The sequence below is a fragment of the Leptonychotes weddellii genome, chromosome 3 (genome assembly GCF_054177405.1).
Source record: "Leptonychotes weddellii isolate Sample4059 chromosome 3, ASM5417740v2, whole genome shotgun sequence".
NCBI classification, from domain to species: Eukaryota; Metazoa; Chordata; class Mammalia; order Carnivora; family Phocidae; genus Leptonychotes; species Leptonychotes weddellii.
In genome coordinates, this window is record NC_138371.1 from 43,501,520 (window position 1) to 43,517,421 (window position 15,902).

Here is a 15,902-nt window from a genome sequence, read left to right on the forward strand (position 1 = left end):
TAGATGAACCATGAGAGATTATGGACTCTGAGATACAAACTGAGGGTTCTAGAGGGGAGGGGGGTGGGGGGATGGGTTAGCCTGGTGATGGGTATTAAAGAGGGCACGTATTGAATGGAGCACTGGGTGCTATACGCAAACAATGAATCATGGAACACTACATCAAAAACTAATGAGGTAATGTATGGTGACTAACATAACATAATAAAATAAAATTAAATAAAATGTGTGACTGGAATTTATAATACAGTTGCATTGCATTCATGACAGACAGAACAAAGTTAATTCAATTTCTTTTAATTTTTCTTTTTTTAAATAATTTTTTTTAAAGATTTTATTTATTCATTTGAGAGAGAAGAGAGACAGAGCACAAGCAGGGGGAGAGGCAGGAAGAGGGAGAAGCAGACTCCCTGCGGAGCAGGGAGCCCGATGTGGGGCTCGATCCCAGGACTCTGGGATCATGACCTGAGCCGAAGGCAGACGCTTAACCATCTGAGCCACCAGGTGCCTGTCTTTTAATTTTTCACTTTTCTATTTTTACAAATAGTTGCTGATATGAAATTATGTTTCCTTTAGTTTTTGGTTAGAATTTTCTGCTGTGGATTATTTAGTTGATTTATGATGAGGATATTTGGTACTTTTCATCTTTTCTAGGGAGATAGGTATAAGCAAATCACTTTGGAACTACTCAAGTCATCCTTCCTCTATTGTCTTGAGAAAGGGGTTATAATATAAATATGTTATATTTAGATACACAATGCCTGGATCAATCCTCATGGGATTCTGGGTCCCTGAGGTTGCTTTCACCAGGACCAGTCTAGACCTGATGCCGCTGTAGGTGGATGCCTACCCTAGGAGAGAGTTACATTGGTGAAATGAGAGGTTAGCATTGAGGATAGTGCTTTAGGGCATCCTCAGAATTCCACGGTGTCCTGCACAGGTATAGACCCCTCTGAAAAGGTTGGAGAGGAAAGGAACATCATTAGTGTCAGGCTCTTCCTTCTCCCAGGCCCTCCAAATCTCTTTTATTCCTCATTAAAAATAACCTGGAAATATATTATTGAACTTTTCTCTTTTTTCATAACTTTCTCCAGTTGTCAATGAACTTTCTAGAAAATGAAATTTCCGTAAGTGGATGTTTAATTGTGTCAAGTGATTTTTTTTAATGCCAATTAATTTTACATTTAACCTGTGTCTCAAATTTGTTTTGAAGAGATAAGTATCCGCTCTTCTATTGTGTTTTCTCTATAAAAAAAACTTAAATTGGAATTTTGGTGGCATATATATAAAGCTGAGGTGCTTCTGATTCAGGAATATTTCATTTAGTATCTTAATGCAAAAAGGCATGTTTTGGTGAGTGATCAGGAAAGTTTGATGTGGTTTCAAAGCATTGCTCCAAACATCAATATTCCAGCCAACCAGAAGATGTCACTATTGTGTATAGAATGTATGGAAGAAGAAAGAAAAAAGGCAATAACGTTTGTACAGTTCCATTCTGTCTCTCCTAATCTTGCTAAATTTCCTCTGGAGCTCTTTGAAAGAAAACGCTGGGGTGAAACATTGTCTTCAAGTTGACAGGCAGCGAAAAATTACTACATTCATTGGACGGGCATGCCAGTCAGTCATACTCCTACATCTTTTCATTTGAAAAAAAGAAATTAAAGTACCTTGGCAGAAAAGTTCCACCTCAGTTAATAATTTTGTATGGTGCAAAGTGGGAATTAATAACCACACAGTATATTTGTTTTATCTCTAGCAAAAGAGTGTGTCTATCATAAGTAAATTTAGCAGACATTAATTAAGAAAAATCAAACTGTTTTGCAAATGCCTGTGATTAAAGCAATAGTTCATTTAAAGCAAAGAATAAGCTGCCAAAATATACATTTTAACTTAAGATTAATGAGTGTCACTAATAGAATACATTCTTAAACAGTACTCTAGTCTGTTAAATTAAAAAGTTCTTTTTATAATGAGAATGATGGCATCCCCATACTTGGTGCTATGAAAGACGTTCACCTGAGAAAGCTTACTTCAGTTCTTGCAAAGTTATTTTTCTGTTCAGGCAAAGAACCAAGATTGGTAGGAGCTTGTTTGTGGGCATATTTGCTGTAGGAGCAAACAGTGAGGGAAGGCCGGTAGACAAGAACTGGATCCCACTTGCCTGAAAGGCTTAGGTAGCAAAGTGGTGTGATCTGAACAGCTGGATTTAATTCGGGTCACTGGTTGGTATGGCAGGCAGGATATCAAAGGTCAGGAAATTAAACAACATCAGAAATGTTTCCCACTGAGTTATTTATTTCTTTCTATATTTTTCATAAAATGTTTTGTTATTTTACCCTTCATTTAGTCCCTAATCAAAGTCTGTCTACCTTTAGTAAATGCATTTCTGCATTGAGAGAGAACGACTTGTATTTTCAAATTTAAAAAGTATTTCTTTTTCTGTTTAAATTAGTGAAAGCAATCACTACATCTTTTTCTAAAAATATGTAAAACTTTAATTTATAGATAATTTATATTTAGCTAATGCTTATCAAGTGCTTACTATGTATCAGGTATTATTTCAAGTGCGTTACATGGAGTACCTCCTCTTCACAAATCTGTGAGGTGGGTTCTAATATTATTGAAACCCAGAGGAGGTAGTCCATTATCCAATGCTACTGTGCTAATGAGAGGCAGAGTTGGCATTCAAACCCAGGTAGTCTGGCGTTGGAGAGCAGTTTTAACCACACTGTTCCATATTGTTTCATTCTAAAATGTATGAAATGCACCATTTAGTTGTGGTTATCTCTCTATCATAAAATTTGTTGTTGCAGTTTCCTTCTGACAATTAAGGGCAAGTGGAAAGAAGAGTTCTCACGATCTTCCCTATCCTACCAACATAGATGGAAATAATTGATCCTGTTAAAATCTGGACACTGATTTTATTTTTTCTATTCATCTTAAATTATCTTGAATATTTAGAAGAGCTAGGGAACATTTAATATTTCTTCAGTATATAATTTTCTATTCTTAAAAAGAAGGTAATTTTTTTTAAAAGATTTTATTTATTTGAGAAAGAGTGAAAGCGAGAGAGATCACAGAAGGAGAGGGAGAAGCAGACTCCCTGCTGAGCGGAGAGCTCGATATGGGGCTTGATTCCAGGACCCTAGGATCATGACCTGAGCCGAAGGCAGTCGCTTAACCAACTGAGCCACCCAGGTGCCCCAAGGTGGTAATTTTTAGTGAAGGATCCTTTGAATTGTGATCTCATTTCTGAAGAGAAGGATTTGAGCTGTTTTCAATTCTAGGTTTATGAACAACAGTACCCATTTGAAAGGCTGGGACTAGGGTGAATATTTTAGCCCTACTTATATTAATATTTTAGCCCAATTAGAGTATTGCAAAATTTATTGACCCATGTATGACCTGGGACCTAACATAATGGATAGCTACTTTATCAGTTTAAAGCTGAACTTAAAACAATGCATTCTAACATGTATTTCTACAAATAATTTTTATTGTAAAAGAGAAGAGAAACACCTTAAAATAAATATCTAGGCTAATTTTTTGTGACTTATTGATTCTAACAACAACTTGAGAATCTTTTGAGATTTTTTAATTGAGATTAGAGGTGATGAATAATTTCTTATCCAAAGGCCAAAAGGATGCAATGGATTTTGTACTGACAGATATAATAGAGATTTTCAGAAGGTAAGATCACTAGGCAGTTCATTTGAACCACTTGCTTTATTTTTTTAATTTTAATTTTTTATTGAGATATAATTGACATATAACATTGGGTAAGCTTAAGGTGTACAGTATGTTGGTATGATACATCTATATATTACAATATGATTACCACTGTAAATACCTCTATCATATCATGTAATTATAATTTCTTTTTTCATGGTGAGAACATTTATGATCTAGTCTCAGCAACTTTGAAGTATAGAATACAGTATTGTTGACCATAATTACAATACTCTGCTTTAGATTGCCAGAACTTATTCACCTTCTAGTTGCCAAGTTTATACCCTTTAACATCTCCCCAGTCCCCCACCTCTCAGCCCCTGGTTACCACCATTCTACAATGAGTTTGGCTTTTTTTTTTTCATTCTACATGTAAGTGATAATCGCATAATATTTGTCCTTCTCTGTCTGACTTATTTCATTTAACATAATGCCCTTAAGGTCCATCCAGTTGTTGCAAATGGCAGGATTTCCTTCTCTCATGGCTGAATAATATTCCATTGTCTCTGTGTGTATATATATATCTTCATCAATTCATCTGTTGATGGACATGTATATTGTTTCCATATCTTGGCTATTTATGGCATGCTGCAATAAACTTGGGCATTCAGATAGTTTTTTGATACTTTGTTTTCATTTCCTGTGGATATGATAGAAGTGAGATTGCAGGATCATATGGTAGTTCTGTCTTTAATTTTTTGAGGAACTTCTGTACTGTTTTTCATAGTGGCTGCACAAGGGTTCCTTTTTCTCCACATCCTCACCAACACCTGTTATCTCTGTCTTCTTGATGATAGCCCTTCTGACAGGTGTGGGGTGATATCTCACTGTGGTTTTGTTTTGCATTTTTCTGATGATTAATGATGGTGAGTGCACCCTTCCATAGCTCAGCTGGTAGAGTGGAGCACTGTAGACTGGACATGTGAGGCATTTGTTTTAATCATGTGTAAGGTTTTAGAGTTTAGCAGGAAAATCCTAATTCAGAATGCCTTACTTCTTATGAAATTTATACATTTAGAGAGTAATGTCATTTTGAATAAATAGATTAATATAATAAATACTTATTAGTCATCTTATTATCAGGTCAAATAACTTAATGAGGGATATGTGACAGTAAAACTGCTGCTCTTATAAACCAGAGTGGAAGGGGCAGGGATTGTGGCTATTTCTATCTTGTAGTTTACAGAATATATAATTCTTGTTGCTTCTTTCCATTTTTAGAGTAGATAATCTTGGCTAAGCAGTATAGTTCCTTATAGAATTTTTGGTCTAGTTGGGGAAACAAATCATAACTCTATTTCTATGTATCTATAGATTTATGAGAGTATAATTAATTATCCAAGGGGAAAAAAGATAAAGCTAGATGAATATATAGACAATCAGATTTTTACGCATTCAGGGGTGAGGGAGAGCTTGAAGACTTCATGGATGATAGGGACCTTGAACTGGGCCTTGCAAAATTGGTGAAGTTTAGAAAGAAGAAGTAGCCAAAGGTGCCTTCCAGACAGATGCAGGTGTAGAGAGACAACACTGAGTAGGGAAGGTATTAGAGGAGTCTGGTAAAGTTAAAAGTTTCTGGGAGATAACTTTTGGTTGACTTAATGCAAACCAATTTCTATTGGTAGAAATTCTCTTTAGAGTACACGTGATGCTGGTAATAAGGTCTAGGACTGCATTGGGTTAAAGAACTTCATATTAATTCCAACTCAGTAATACTGAAAGGAAAAATTCTCTTTTTATTTCATTTTCCCATAGGAGAAGAATATATATTTCCTATCAATTAAATTACTCTGGTAATTGAATTTTATATGTGTGCTCAATAATATATAGTTCCAATATTTCTGGGATTACATTTGTGATAAAATTTTCTCTTAAATAGAATCTGCTAGAATGATCATGGCTTAGGAATTGCTAAGGCTAATGCTCTTTCTTCTGTATGAAGGATACTGTTTGAACAGTGTCTTTTTGGAACTGGAGGAGATACTAGAGTACAAAGTGTGAAGACATTTATGGAGTTTTCCTGAAAAATCGTACTCAATCTAAGACCACTCTTAAATACTATAATGGCAAAATAATATTCTCTGAATGAAGGAGCATTCTTGGTATAAAAATGGAATTAATCTAAGAGGTAGAAAACAAGTTTTCAACTCTAACTTGAAATTTGACATTTATTTTTCTATCATAGGGAACAGTTTCAGTTTTATTTCATAGTTACATAATTAGAAATATATATGGTAGAAATAATTTTGATAAATGACAACATAGTGCTTGTTACAATTCAGTTGCACATACTAAATATTAACTAAATTTTGAGAGCAGCTGATGAAATAATTTAAAAATAGGTGATTATATAAAATAATTTTTTTGTCAAAATAATTGCAAGACTTGAAAAGGGATCATTTTTGATGGAGTAAAAAAATTTCTCTCTGGATCTCAAAAGCAGACTTTAACAAACTATTTTTCTCTGATAGTAGTCAAAAAAATTTCGTTATTTAGATGCTTAGATGAGAGCTGGATTGAAGGTTACACAAAATGCCATATTTTGAGAAATTGGATAGTTTATCCCAGTTTAAGTATGATTACAGGCAAATGTGATTTTAAACATATTTTTCTTAGCTAAATATTGATAGAAATTTAACTATTCAAAAACTTTTATCAACATTCAGTCAGGAAGTTATTCTTACAATCATACTTTAAGATAGTTACTGTGGTAAGTCACAGAACCAATTCTGTTAAATTATACTCCACATAGAGCATTTTGATGGCCATTAAACATTAGCAACTGTGGCATTTACAGAAAGTATCTTTTGGTGTTTCAGGAACTGTTACAGTACTTGATGCTCAACAGTCATATGAACAGAGATTTTGTAGGACCAGAAACAGAAATCAGATCACCATTGGCTCTCACTCTGTTGGAAAAATATAAAAAGGGTTATTTGAAATCTTGTCTATTGTGATAGTATTACAGGTTTAAGTACACCCTCAATAAATACAGTAGCTATTCTTCTCAAGTGTAGCTTATTCTACCCTTTACTGAAATCTGTAAATTTTATGCCTGGTCAAATATTCTTTATTTTCTAAGATTTTCTTTTTTTTTTTTTTAAGATTTTATTTATTTATTTGAGAGAGAGAATGAGTGAGAGAGAGCATGAGAGGGGGGAGGGTCAGAGGGAGAAGGAGACTCCCTGCCGAGCAGGGAACCCGATGCAGGACTCGATCCAGACACTCCAGGATCATGACCTGAGTTGAAGGCAGTCGCTTAACCAACTGAGCCACCCAGGCGCCCTATTTTCTAAGATTTTTATTTGACCTTACCGACTCTCTTTTCCATCACACTCATATGGTTTGGATATGGCCTGTGGTTTCTATCTGTTCTCATATTTAATCATTTTCCTTAATCACATGGATATTTGTTTTCCTATACCCATAGTGTGTAGGGGTTTCAATGAAAGTTATTGAATTTACTTTTCTGTGGATAGTTCTCTGGGAGAACAAAAACATATACACATGAATATAACCATTTCCTTTCCTTTTGAGATGGTTTACCAAATTTGGACTAAAATAAAAACCTAAAACCACTTTAATTTTAGTAGAAGTTGGTGATCCTAGGGATTTCCCCAATATTCAAGTAAGAATTATGAGACACACATGTTTGTTAGAGAAAAACCTCCATATCCTGGCCTTTTGTTTCCATGTGGAGGGACTTCACGGAGTGTAAAATGTCCAGTTTCTTTCTCCACATTTCATTCACTCCTCCAAGAGAGAATAATGCAACCTAGTAAGTATGGGAGAAGAAACTGAATAACTTATTCTTTTTCTCACCCTGTCTCTTGGTTCTTCAGTCTGACTGCCACAAAGTGCTTGAATTTGGGTTTCTTTCTGTCTGCCTTTGGGCGGAAGCCTGAAACAGTCCTGCACTGCTTTTGCCTGAAAACACGTCTGTAAAGTATCATGATACCTGGCAAAATTGCAGCTCTAAACCATATTCTCCAGTCTGTTTCATTAGAAACAAAGGTAATAGCGTGAAATTTGAGTCTATCTCCCAATTGTTTTCAAACCTAGGGGAGGAACAGCAAGTATTATTTGACTCCTTTAAGCCCCGAACTGTCATAACATGCCCCCCCTTCTCGGTTTTATTTCACATGATAACCACTCAAGCTCTTATTTTCACCTCACTAGGAGAAATGTTTTGTTCTCTCAGCATTTTTTCCCTGGTTCTAAATGATAAATTTAACTTAATAGAAATGAAGTACTATTAAAAATCTCTAATGTTTTGCCTCAGAAAATGAAGCAATTCCAAAAGAGTCACATTTTAAGTTTGTTCATTACCAAGTGAACAAAGAATGACTCTTTAAAAGTGATTTAAATTTTTTAGGATTTTATTAATATTTTATATTTAATATTAATTCAACTCACAAATTGTAGCAAAATTTGTGCAGGTAATTTCACAAAAATATTTTGGCCCTTAGACAAGATTTTGGCCCTTAGACATAGTCAAGTGACTATGATGACTTAAAATATTTTCCTTACTTTTATAACCTCTTTTCATTTTCCTTTCTGCATTTCCTTTCTGCATTTCTGTCTATATTTGTCTTATGGATAGAGATTTGAGGACTCTCCTTATGCTTAAAAAATGTAGGAGAGTGGTAGAGTGATGTTGAGCATCTTTTCATATGTCTATTAGCCATCTCAATGTCTTCTTTGGAGAAATGTCTGTTCATGTCTTCTGATAATGTGCAGAAGCCCAGCGTCAGCTTCCAGCTCAGCAGGGAGCCTGCTTCTCCCTCTGCCTGTTCCTCACCCTGCTTGTGCTCTCTCTCTCTGTCAAATAAATAAATAAAATCTCTTTTTTTAAAGTCAAATAAAATTTTATTTATTTATTTGACAGAGAGAGATCTAGCGAGAGAGGGAACAAAAGCAGGGGGAGTGGGAGAGGGAGAAGCAGGCTTCCCGCGGTGCAGGGAGCCTGATGTGGGGCTGGATCTCAGGACCCTGGGATCATGACCTGAGCCGAAGGCAGATGCTTAACGACTGAGCCACCCAGGCGCCCCAAATAAATAAAATCTTAAAAAAAAGAATAGAATTTAATAAATATTATTTCCTTTGAAAAGAGTTCATTATATTATGGATGTTTGATAAGTTGCCCTGAAAGACATGAGATGACTTCTTACTAGAACTGAAATATATAGATTAGATCTATATGAATGATAATGATTTTGTCTTTTAGGGTGATGGTGTCAGACTGTTTAAATTTAAATCTTAGCTCATTGCCCAAATAGTTTTATAACCTTGATTAAATTACTTAACTCCTGTAAACCTTATTTTCTTGTCCATAAAATGTGAATATATCATAGAGCTGTTCAAAAGATTGAGTAACAACATGTATGTAGAATACCCAGCACAGTAGTTAGCATATAGAAAGCTGTATAGGTGATAATTATTATTACTTTCAAAATATTTATTTATTTGTTTGAAGGGGGAGAGAGAGAGAGAGAGAGAGCGAGCACGAGTGGGGGGAGGGGCAGAGGGAGAGGGAGAGAGAGAATCTCAAGCAGACTCCCACATGGGGCTCAATCCCACAAGCTTAACCGATTGAGCCACCCAGTGCCCCAATGGTAATTATTATCATCATTTTATTAGTAATAATCATTTTAATTTATATCTGAGTTATGATTTTTTTGTCCCATGTTTTTATGACTGTTTTGATCACCTCTTTGTCACCCCATTAGTAAGGGAAGGATTCTTGCCCTAGGGTTATGGGGAAGGCCAAACAAATGACACCAGCCTCTGGAAAGATGAGACAACAGCAGTTTATTAGTCACATGTACTCACAGTCTGATGGAGGAGGATGCCGCACACCACATGTCACGGGAAGGTGATCTTAAGAACAGAGGAACAAATAGAGGGCTAAGGGAGCAGGCTTTGTAGTGACAAGAGGGTGAGATGACTCTGGGGTCCTATGGGAGGATGTGATTGGCTTGTTCCAGTAATTCTGCAGGCTGGTGGTCAACTGAAACCTGGGATACAAGGATAAGTAGGCACGGAGTTGGTTTCTGTGATGGGTTTGTTTGGCTAGGGGATTTTGTCTCTGAGAGCAGAGTGGAGCAGGGAACTGCCGTTGGGCCATTTAAGACCCTGGAATCAGATGTCAAGGCAACACATAATATTTATTTCAGGCCTTAAACCACAATGACACTGGTTTAATGCCAGAGCTGGATATTAAGAGGATTTAGGTTATTAGTATCAATAAATCCACATTATAGCTAACATCAAATGATATGGACAGTAGGAGGCTTCCAAATACAGATCTTCCAATTTGAATTTGTTTTTTTGCCTTCTTTTTTAGTTTTTTTTTGGTGGGGGAGAGAGAGGGGACCTCAATTCATATCATAAGATGTACTATACTGAAATCAGTTTCTACAGACTCGGGTGGCAGTTCTGGTCTAAATAAAATTTCTGTCAAATTTACAAAGGCTATTGGGTCTTTTTAAAAAATGTATCAGTTACTCTTTTCATTTTGTGCTTCTAAGCTTTGGGCTGATGTAGCCACTGAGTATTTTCAGTTTAAGTGTTTCTGGGTGTGATTACAAGGAAATACATTATACCAGTGTTCTAAAATCTAAATGAATACCAACTTGCCGAAATAAAATTTAAGATGGGTATTTTAGCTCCTTAAGTACTATTTGGTTATCTCTTTTATGTATTTTCATTGCAGTTGTCATCACACAATATATATGGTATGGTAAAATAGAGAGTTAAAGAATACTACTCTTTGATAATTATTGCTTCTCTTAATTCAATATAGCACCAGGTTATTGACTTAGAATGGGTTTAATATATAAAATGTCAATTTTAAGCTCTTTTTGTAAATGCTTAAAGTTTTTCATTACTAGATATTGAATCTTAAATTTCTGATTTCTAAATTACTTCCTGTGTTGGGTTTAGAAAGCTGAATTAAATCTCTTAATTATTGGAATACAATTTTGGTAAATGTTAATGAAATTCTATAAGATACCTAACTTAGCCCCAGTTTATTAGATCCATTATAACTGACAGTGACAATTAACATACTTAACATAATTTAAAATTTATAATATTTGAACTAATTTATAATAATTTGAACTAATAAAGTGATATGAGTTTTACAAAGTCCACAAGGATAATACCCAAGTATGTAATTAGTAAGCATGAGCATTGACTGGTAATTTATCATGTTTTTCCAGTTATTAAATTGTCCTTTCCTTGGACTTGAAAATAAAATGTTATAAAAAGAAAGAGAGGGGTGCCTGGGTGGCTCAGTCATTAAGCGTCTGCCTTCGGCTCAGGTCATGATACCAGGGTCCTGGGATTGAGCCCTGCATCGGGCTCCCTGCTTGGCGGGAAGCCTGTTTCTCCCTCTCCCACTCCCCCTGCTTGTGTTCCCTCTCTTGCTGTGTCTCTCTCTGTCAAATAAATAAAATCTTTAAAAAAAAGAAAAAGAAAAAGAAATGGGAATAGTATTAAAATTCTCGATCTGTCGGGTAGAAACTGCTTGCTGCCTGCTTAATATTCATTCTCTCCTTTTTCTTTATTAATAGAGTCCTGGTTGTGTGTCTAACAAAAGTTTACATCTTCCTACATTCCTTTGCAGGTAGAGATGGCTAAAGACTTAAGGCAGAGGTTACCAAACTTTCTCAATCATGGAGTTCTTAGTGCCTTAGTAATTTTTTCATGGTGCCCTTAAGTCAAAAGAAATACCTCCATCCAAACAACTTAATAAATATCTATGTTCTAATAAGGTAGTAGCCATTTGAAAAAATAATATAAGTAACTTAAGAGAAAAACTATTTTTATTACATTCTTGACCAACCAAATTATGCAGAATGGGAGGTTTGTGCTTTGAATGCTGTGCAACTTTTCAAATCTTGGAATCAGATTGGACCCTATTGACCTCATTTTTTGTTTGATGTTAATTTGCATATGGTATTTGCTTTCTTTTTAACAATAGCATTGTCAAAATTCCAGCTTTTCAAAGATAGGTCATTTCAATATACCAAGATCAAATGTTGAACCCAAATTTGCTCAAGTTAGTTTTTCACTTAGTCTGATAAATGTTGAATATTACAGTACTTTCTTCAAAAACTTAAAATATCCTGTCATGTTCCCATGAATTAGCTGACACCATGAGGTAGTTTGACACACAGTTTGGGAACTATGGGTGTAAAGAAAAATTGTTGGAAGGGACTTCAGGGAATATTTGGAAATAGACGAAACTCAGCTGGTCTTTTGTCTTTTGCCCTCCATCCTTCTGCTGTTTCCTGCTTGGAATGCAGATACAATATCTCAAGACGGAGTAGCCATCTGACAATCACAAGAATGAAAGTGGTATCCTAAAGATGACACAACAGTAAATTAGAGGGAAACTGTGTCAGGATAACTCTTCTGCCAGTCCAGTGGGTTCTGGATTGATCACAAATAGACATTTTTGTTATATATGAACCACACTGTGGTAAGGTTCCTATTGAATGCTGCTTACTGCAGTCCTAACTGACTTCATCTAAATTTTTAGCTATGCCCTCCATCAATGTATCAGCCTGAGTTTAGTAGCTGAGTTTAGAAAAGTTTGTTTATGCATCTTTAATGGATAATCTGACTAACTCTATTTATAACAACCTTTCCAAACTTTTTATGTAAGACACGAAACTGCAGAGACATTGGGCTATTACCATTGAAATAAATGAAAATGCCAGTATCCATCCATTCAATATTGGCAATCCTGCTTGTTTTCAGTTTCACTTTATGTCTTTCTTCCATGCTTTCTTGCTGTCACCTAATATGAAAGGTCCAAGGACAAATGCTCTCACTTTTATTCTAAAATTCGTCCTTGAGTTTGACTTGAAAATTAATTGAAAAAGCGCACTTAACTCACTTGTAGGCAACAGAGAATCTTTCTGGGACTGTGGGTGGTAAAGGAACAAGAGTCAAACACAAAAAACTCTATTCACAATTTATCAAAGTTTTTTAAATGTTAGGGGCTCCTGGGTGGCTCAGTCGGTTGGGCGTCTGCCTTCGGCCCAGGTCATGATCCCAAGGGCCTGGGATCGAGCCCTGCATCGGGCTCCGTGCTCCTCGGGAAGCCTGCTTCTCCCTCTCCCACTCCCCCTGCTTGTGTTCCTGCTCTCACTATCTCTCTCTCTCTCTCTCTGTCAAATAAATAAATAAAATCTTAAAAAAAAAAAGTTTTTTAAACGTTAAAGATGAGTATAGAAGTTCCTGTAAATGGGATTCCTTGATTTCTCTTTCTGCCATTTCATTATTGGTATATAGAAACGCAACAAACACTTCCCTCAGAGGGAAAGCAATTCAAAGGTAAACAGCTTACAAGCATTCTATTCTCCTAGGATGATTAAGAAAAGTTTCCCTAGAGTTTTCCCAGTTTGAAAGTTCTCAATCTCCGTAAATTTTGCATTACTAGTCAGCAACTAAGAGACTTTTTTTCCCCTCCTCTCCCAGGGTGAATATATTATACATATTCTGTATTAATTAAGCTTAATTTCCTGGATTTTTAGGTCTCTGAGACCAGTAATGTGAAAATCATCTTCCTTTGTTGGGTGTGTATAAATGAATTAAACCAATATTTTCTTTAAAAAAAAAAAAAGCAACAGAATTCTGTACATTGATTTTATATCCTGCGACTTTACTGAATTCGTGTATCAGTTCAAGCAATTTTTTGGTGGGGTCTTTTGTGTTTTCTGCGTAGAGTATCATGTCACCTCAAATAGTAAAAGTTTGATTTCTTCCTTGCTGATTTGGATGTCTTTTCTTTCCTTTTGTTTTCTGATTGCTGAGGCTAAGACTTTCAGCACTATGTTAAATAACAGTGGTGAGAGTGGACATCCCTGTCTTGTTCCTGACCTTAGAGGAAAAGCTCTCAGTTTCTCCCCATTTAGGATGATAATAGCTGTGGGTCTTTTGTATGATGCCTTTATGATGTTAAGGAAATGTTCCCTCTATCCCAACTTTGTTGAGGGTTTTTTATCAGGAAAGGATGCTGTACATTGTCAAATGCTTTTTCTGTATCTATTGAGAGGATCATATGGTTCTTATCCTTTCTCTTATTAATGTTGTGTATCACACTGATTGCAAATATTCAACCACCCCCGTAGCCTAGGAATAAATCCCATATGATTGTGGTGAATAATTCTTTTAATGTACTTTTAAATTCAATTTTCTATTATCTTGTTGAGAATTTCTGCATACATGTTCATCAGAGATATTGGCCTATAATTCTCCTTTTTAGTGGGGTCTTTGGTTTTGGAATCAAGGTAATGCTTGCCTCATAGAATGAGTTTGGAAGTTTTCCTTCCATACCTATTTTTTTGGAACAGTTTGAGATGAATAGGTATTAACTCTTCTTTAAATGTTTGGTATTCTTCCCTTTCCAACCCTAGATTCCAAAGACCATTTTATATCCTTACATGTCCCTCTCACCTCTCTACACCATCTCTCTCTCTCAGTCCAGACAAATAAATGCATATTATTTCATTTATAAGGAACAGGGAAAGAACTTTGTTGCATAAGTTCAGAAAGTTTTAGATGTGTGTGACTTAATTATTGTCTCTCATTTATACCCCTTTCTCCTTGTCATTGACCTTAAATGGAGAGCAGTAATCTTCACAAATTAAGGAAGGACATTAATATTTACTGACACCTACTATGTGCCAAGTTCTGGTAAGTACATTCACATATATTATTTTACTTAATATTTCAGTTATTTCAGCATAAGAATGAGAATATGTAAGGCAAGGTGGTGTGATGGGAGGCTTGGGAGTCCAACTGGGTTTGTGTCCCAACTTTGTCATTTAGTAGCTATTTGATCTTGCTCAATACTTCAGTGGAGGTATTATTATTTCTATGTTAAAGATAAAAAGACCCAAGTCTCAGGAGGACTTAAGGTTTTAATTGTTTATTCTTTAATAGATGAGCTAAAATTTTTAGAAAAACAACCTCAACTGACTGCTCAGACCCACATACTTCATTGAAACATGGTCTTTTGTAGTGCTAGTTTTCTGTTTTTGTAAAACTTCCATATGAGTTTTGGAATTTTATTCTTACCATTTAGAATTGAGACCATTTACATCCACTGTACTAAATTGTAAATGAGAACTGAGATTACTTATGTCAACATGACTAAATATTTGTTTCAGGAAATTCTTGCCCGGGAAGAGATTGCTAACTTGGACAAATAACAAATGTATCAAAAAGACAGTCCACTTATGAAGGTGTGCTTCATTTTCATATGAAGAAAGAACACAAAGTGTTCTTTATGTGTCCATCAGTCCTAAACTATTATATCATGGGCTTGCCCAATCCAAAATTTGTTTCCTGCCTTGAAACACTAACCTTAAACCACTTCATCTTAGACCCCAAAACTCTATATAAGTAGCATTCTCTATTATCCTTTTCTTTTGGGGCCCCTGCCATGACTTTGTTGAAAGTGGTATTCTTTATTATAGTAAATCTAAAGAGTTTAGGTTTGTTTTCTGATGTTTTTTTGAGAAGTTATCAGTCAACATCATTGGTAATCATAATTGCTGTGTAGTAAAGAATTAATCTTACCCACAGAGAGATCTTTGTTCATGAGAGATAATTTCTAAGCCCTTGGATTGACCTGCCAATAAGAGTGTTGTTGTTTATCTGTGGGCCTTGGGTCACACTGAATAATCTGATAATGTGAATTATAGTATGGGCTTTGGGCCACACAGCTTAGCCTCCACAGGGGCTGACAACTAAAGGTCAGTCATATAGGTGGTCAGTCATGTCTATGTGCCTAAGCCCTAATAAAGACTCTGGATACCATGGCTTGAGTACACTTCCCCATTGGCAATACTCTATGAATATTGTCACACATCATTACCTAGAGAAGTTAGCATTGTCCACAACTTCATTGAGAGAGGACAACTGGAAGTTAAAGATGTGGAACTATTTTGGACTATGTCCCTTGTGTTTCTTCCATTGGCTGATTTTTGCCTGTATCCGTCTCCTGTAAGATACCATAACCATGAGTATAATAGCTTTCAGTGAATTCTGTGACTCCTACTGGTAAATTATGGAACTTGAGGATAGTCTTGGACTTGCAACTGGTGTCATAAGTGAGAGTTGTTTGGGGACTGCTGAACTTTACAGTTGATGTC

The 15,902-nt window shown here is 35.6% G+C and overlaps 1 long non-coding RNA gene across 3 annotated transcripts in view; it reads left to right on the forward strand.

Moving 5' to 3' along the window:
- LOC145720504 (uncharacterized) overlaps positions 1-15,902 on the forward strand; it is a 507,675-nt gene that overhangs the window by 120,414 nt on the left and 371,359 nt on the right. Inside the window, exon 1 of one of the 3 annotated variants that reach the window (XR_014143476.1) lies at positions 14,338-14,439. The exons of the other annotated variants lie outside the window; for them this stretch is intronic. This is a non-coding gene — a long non-coding RNA (uncharacterized LOC145720504). Of the gene's footprint in view, positions 1-14,337; positions 14,440-15,902 lie in introns of those variants that run through there. 3 annotated transcript variants of the gene reach the window in all.